This window comes from Budorcas taxicolor, chromosome 24 (assembly GCF_023091745.1).
Source record: "Budorcas taxicolor isolate Tak-1 chromosome 24, Takin1.1, whole genome shotgun sequence".
Lineage (NCBI taxonomy): Eukaryota > Metazoa > Chordata > Mammalia > Artiodactyla > Bovidae > Budorcas > Budorcas taxicolor.
The window spans coordinates 43,767,008-43,773,007 of NC_068933.1; positions in this window are offsets into that span (position 1 = coordinate 43,767,008).

The window sequence follows — 6,000 nt, forward strand, 5'->3', positions numbered from 1 at the left end:
AATTATCTAACAGCAAAGGTCTCCTTCCTGTTGTTTTGCTTAGAAATGGAGCGCCATGGCTGATCATAAGTTTCTGTTGAGTATTCCAAGCTAGGAGGCTGAGCCAAAGCTAGATTTGGAATCTTGACTAACACACAACTTCGCATTTTTCAAAGTGTGTAATCCAGGCATTGCAAATAATTTCTGGCCAAGTCCTAGGAAACTGCTCATAGTCTTTCTAAACATAGCTGGGAATTGTTATGCTGAAGTTAAAACCAAATGTCAGCTAAGGTCTGATACTGGGGAAAACAATTAGCACAGCAGTGAATTACCCTCCTGTGAAAGAGTTCACCTTCAAGTGCTAATTATTAGTTGATCATGTTTTATTCATTCATCGGAATTATTTTCGAGAGCATCAGAGCATTTCAGGTGGGTTGGGCTGTGATGGGAAAGACTACACAAACATCCCCTCTACAAATGTGTGGTGTATTTAGCTAAAGATGCAGGGTTCCATGGAAGCAGAATGCCTTAGAGGGCAGGACAAAACAAGGCTTCTTTTGCCCAGTTTTTTTCCTCTGGGTTAAGTTAGGTGAGACGTGGAGGAGGCCAGACAAGTTTCTCAGCAACCTCTAGTACAGAGAAGGTCCTGCCAGATTTATGAACGAAAACCCAGGTTATTCTGACTGATGCTGAAGCTCCAATACTTTGGCCACCTGATGTGAAGAATGGACTCATTTGAAAGGACCTTGATGCTGGGAAAGATTGATGGCAGGAGGAGAAGGGGACGACAGAGGGTGAGATGGTTGGATGGCATCACCGACTCAATGGACATGAGTCTGAGTAAGCTCCCGGAGCTGGTGATGGACAGGGAAGCCTGGCGTGCTGCAGTCCATGGTGCTGCAGAGTCGGACATGACTGAACAACTGAACTGAGTGGACACTAACTTAGTGCCATCGTATAGTTAGACATATTAGTTCCTAGGGCTATCAAAACAAATGACCAAAAACTTTGATGGTTTAAAAACAGCAGACATTCACTCAGTGTTCTGTGGTGGTCTAAAGGGAAAGGAAATCCACAAAAAAGAGCCGATACCTGTACACATGTAGCTGAGTCACTCTGCTGTACATTAGAAACCAACGCAACGCTGTAAAACAACCATACTCCAATAACATAAAGAAAACAAACAGCAGAGACTCATCCTCTCCCGGTTCTGGAATCCAGATGTCCAAAGTCAGGGTGCCGAGAGGGTGAGTTTCTGCTGTGGGGCCCCGAAGGACAGTTTGTCGCATGCCGTCTCCCGGCTTTCTGCCGTGATCTTCAGTCCATGACTGTAACCCTGCGCACGACCCCATCTCTGCCTCTGTTTCCACATCGGGGTCTCCCTGTGTGTCTCCATGCCACCTTTATTCTGTGGGGCTGAGTCTCCTCTTCTTCATTATAAGGACGCCAGTCACACTGGATTAGGACCTCATCTCAACAGTCGTGTCTACCTAGATCTTGTTTCCAAATAGCGCTACATTCTCAGGTGCTAGAGGTAGGGCTTCAGCAGACCTGCTAGAGGGAGACAGATCCGCCCCTTCTGCCTCAGCTCATGCTTCCCAGGGAACTGACACACAGCCTGCACCTGTACCTTCAACAGATTATTTACATGCTTAGGACTTTCCCAAGTCCAGCAAGCACCAGCAAGCCTTCCACCTTGATCGGTTTGAGGGGCAGGCAAGCAGAACAGGGTCTCCCAAACTATCTTTTCTCCAACTGGTCTCTCTCTCTTTTTTTTTTTTTCGAACATTCTGCCCCTTGCTTCCACAGCCTGTCCTGTTGTCTTTGATTGGGTCTCCCAGAAGCAGAGGCTGAAATGGGACTCTCACGAGAGTTGTTTTTCTCCAAGGGGTGCTCTAGGGAGAAAAGGAATGGAGGAAGCAGGACAGGGCCAGAGCAGACAGCTAAGGGAAAGCTTCAGGGTGGCTTCATGGGAAGCTCGAAATAGTTTTAATCATTCTTTAAAATATTATTTAATCAATAACATAAGAATAATGTATTAAAGAGATTTCTCCTGTGGCTCAGTGGTAAAGGACCCGCCTGCCATTGTAGGGGACATGGGTTCAGTCCCTGGGTTGGGAGCAGATCTCCTGGAGGAGGGCATGGCAAACCCCCCTGCCCCGTATTCTTGCCCAGGAAATCTCAGGGACAGAGGAGCCTAGTGGGCTGCAGTCCATGGGTTTGCAAAGAGTTGAGACACAGCTGAGTGACTGAGTGAGCACACATAACCACAGTAAAAGAGACAGGGATGGTCAGGAAAAAAGTGCTGAACTGAGGAAAACAGAGAAGACTCACATCACATGGATTGTCTTATGTAAGCTGATTAGCAATCCTAGTCAGCCTGGAACACTTCCAACTGCCACCTGTGGCACTGATGACATCGTCACTAGTGCTCCCTTTCAAGCACAAAAAATGTCCTGATTTGGTTGATAAATTGCATGGACAGTTTATTTTTCACTCTCCTTTATCCAGTTTATAATATGAATGGGTTGGAATAGATGACATAGAGGGCTCTTCCAATAATAAAGTGTTCCATGTAGTACTTTCTATTAACTCAAACATGCTGCTTTTTGCGGGACTCTGCTAAAGGATAGTTGATATTTTACCTTATAAATCAAGTTATCACATTTTCTATTTGACCATTCTTCCATCCCCCATGCTTCCATTCATGCGTTCTTTATTAGTGGGTAGTTACTACATGCCCTCTACTATATCAGATAAGTGAGGGAAAGGTAACTAAAACATATTCGGTCTCTATACCAAAATCCTTTGCTTTTTAAAAACTTTCATCTTATCAATGATCACAGGGGTAAAATCTTACTATCCACATGTGACAAATATGAAATAAAAAGACCACAGAGACAGAGCAGCTGCCCCAAGATAAACAGTAAGTGAGCTTTGCAGACAATACTTAGAACACGAAAACAAATTCTAATCAGACTCTCACAGAATAACAAATCTGCATAGGATCCAGCTAAAGAATAGATCATTGTTTGCAGCCCAGGTGAAGGAAGCAGTTATACATCAGTTTGGTTGAGAAACAGTAGTGTTGACCGGGATCACAGTGATAGAGGCATGATGGTGCTGACGACGCTGAGCTTATTCTGGTTTCAGAACTCTTCACTGTCTGTTTACCATCTCTCCTTTTACTGCACAGGGATCTAAGACGTGCAGGTCAAAGTGCAAAATCTGCGCCCCGCCATCAACTCTTCCTCTATACAATGACAAGATTGATATTAGAAGGGTCATCAGTTACTCAGCACCAAGGAGAGGCCCTGCTGAATTAATGACTTCTTTTCTATAGTTAATATTTATTTATGTTTTAAACACCAGTATTATTGATTTACAAAGTTATGTTAATTTCTGCTGTACAGCGGAGTGGTTCAGTTACACGTTTGTTCTTTTCCATATTCCTTTCCGTTATGGCTTATCACAGGATGTTGAATATAGTCCCCTGTGCTATGCCCTAGGACCGTGTTGCTTTTCTATATATAGTCGTTTGCGTGTGCTAATCCCAAACTCCCAGTCCTCCCCTCTTCCACCCCTCCCCGGCAACCACATCTGCTCTCTGCGTCTGTGAGTCTGTTTCTGTCTCATAGACGCATTCATTCCTGTCATAGTTTAGGTTCCACATATAAGCTATATCATGTGGAACTTGTCTTTCTCTTTCTGACTTAATTCACTTAGCTTGATCATCTCTAGGTCCGTCCATGTTGCTGCAAATGGCATTATTTCGAGTCCCACTCCTGGGCATCTATCCTGACAAAATTCTAATGAATTCTTTTCCAGCAGTTGGCAAGCATAAAACCCTGGGCTTCTGGGCAAGGGATTTCTCTGCCTCTCCTGTCTTTGACCACCTGATTCGAAGAGCTGACTCATTTGAAAAGACCCTCATGCTGGGAAATATTGAAGGCAGGAGGAGAAGGGGATGACAGAGGATGACATGGGTGGCTGGCATCATTGACTCACTGGACTTGAGTTTGAGTAAACTTCGGGAGTTGCTGATGGACAGGGAGGCCTGGCGTGCTGCAGTCTATGGGTTCGAAGAGTCGGACACGACTGAGTGAGTGAACTGAACTGAACTGTCTGTAGACAAGGGCTCCAACCAATGAAGGTGAAATGGATGACAAGGGAGGGGCATCTTAGCTGTGGGAGAAAAATCCAAAGACCACATTTGCCTTCTGATTTTCTGTATAAAAATAACTGCACATCTTGGGATCTAATGACCTGAGGGTCAGGAGATTGTGTCTGTAATTCTTTACAGGTTTTAAAGCATTTAAAGCAGATGGTATCAACTATTAAACAACTGAAGATGCCCTTGAGCACTGTTTGTCCAAGTCTGGTTCACAGGCCACCCCCACCCGAATCCCCAGGAGAGCTCCTGATAAATGCCTGAGAGAGGGAGTCAGAAGGCAGTGTCTCTGCCATTTCCAGCTCTCTTGGTGATTCTTTCATGCACTGAGGCTGAAGAACTGTGTGCTCTGTCGTGTCTGACTCCTTGTGACCCCTTGAACTGTAGCCCACCAGGCTCCTCTGCCCATGGAATTTTCCAGACGAGATCCTGGAGTGGGTTGCTTTCTTCTCCAGGGAATCTTCCCAAACCAGAGACCACACCTGTGTCTCTTACTGCAATGGCCATCCAATTCTTTATCGTTAGTGCTACCAGTCCTGGCTAAAAGAGCTTCCTGGGACTTCCCCGGTGGGCCAGTGACTAAGACAGCTTGCGCCCCACATAGGGGGCCGGGCTTTGATCCCTGATCAGAGAACCAGATCCCACATGTTGCAACTAAGAGTTCGCATGCCACAACTGAAGATCCCATGTCCTGCAGTGAAGATCCCGTGTGCCACCACGAAGATCCAGCATGGCCAAATAAATAAATAAATAAATATTTTTCCAAACATAAATAAGTAAATAAAAGAACACTGGTTCCGACACCCTGTGGTCGCCTTTCTCCACACCTCTGGCGTAGCGCACAACACTGGGATGCTGACACCACTACGGTTGGGCCTTTTCCATAAAAGGGATTTTCTTCCACTTTGGTATAAATTTTCTGTCATGGAAAATACACTATGTAGGTGAAAGATGCTTGATTTGGGGATTTGCTATCCATTTATACTACTCTTCTTCCATAGATAAAGCAACTAGGGAATACGTGTATGTACGTTTCATTTTGTGTGATATATCTCCATCTTTCTCTGTAATAGAGAACAGGTATGCAGATCAACCAGAATAAGGCTTAGATACCAGCTGATGTGATTGCAGAGCTGAGGGAGCTTCCAGAAAGTTTACATGCCCCAGCTATGGCTCCAAAGACAAAACACACACATAGTATTTCCAGCTCCAAATCCAAGTGGCTCCCTGGGTATCTACACTGAGGACCCCTGCCTGCCACCCATCATGCCTGAAGGTCTTGTACCTTGAGGTCCCAGAAGATACAAACAATCAAGGAGCACCATTCACAGGGTGAGAATCTGAAGACTTCTGACCCAACCACCACATGCATTTTGGACTTGCACAGGTGTTTCTCTAAGTCCTCTCCATGATGTTTTTAGCTGGATAAGACTGGGTGTTTTCTGATCTGAGAATGTGGGCTAGTTCTTGCCAGCCATCTGTTTCACAATGAGGTAACTTTGTATCATAACCTGGTAGCAGTCAGTGACTACAGCCATGAAATTAAAAGAACTCTTGCTCCTGGGAAGAAAAGCTGTGACAAACCTAGCTGCTGCTGCTGCTGCTAAGTCGCTTCAGTCGTGTCCGACTCTTCGCGACCCCATAGGCGGCAGCCCACCAGGCTCCGCCATCCCTGGGATCCTCCAGACAAGAACACTGGAGTGGGTTGCCATTTCCTCCTCCAATGCATGAAAGTGAAAAGTGAAAGTGAAGTCGCTCAGTCCTGCCCGACTCTTAGCGACCCCATGGACTGCAGCCCACCAGGCTCTTCCGTCCATGGGATTTCCCAGGCAAGAGTACTGGAGTGGGTT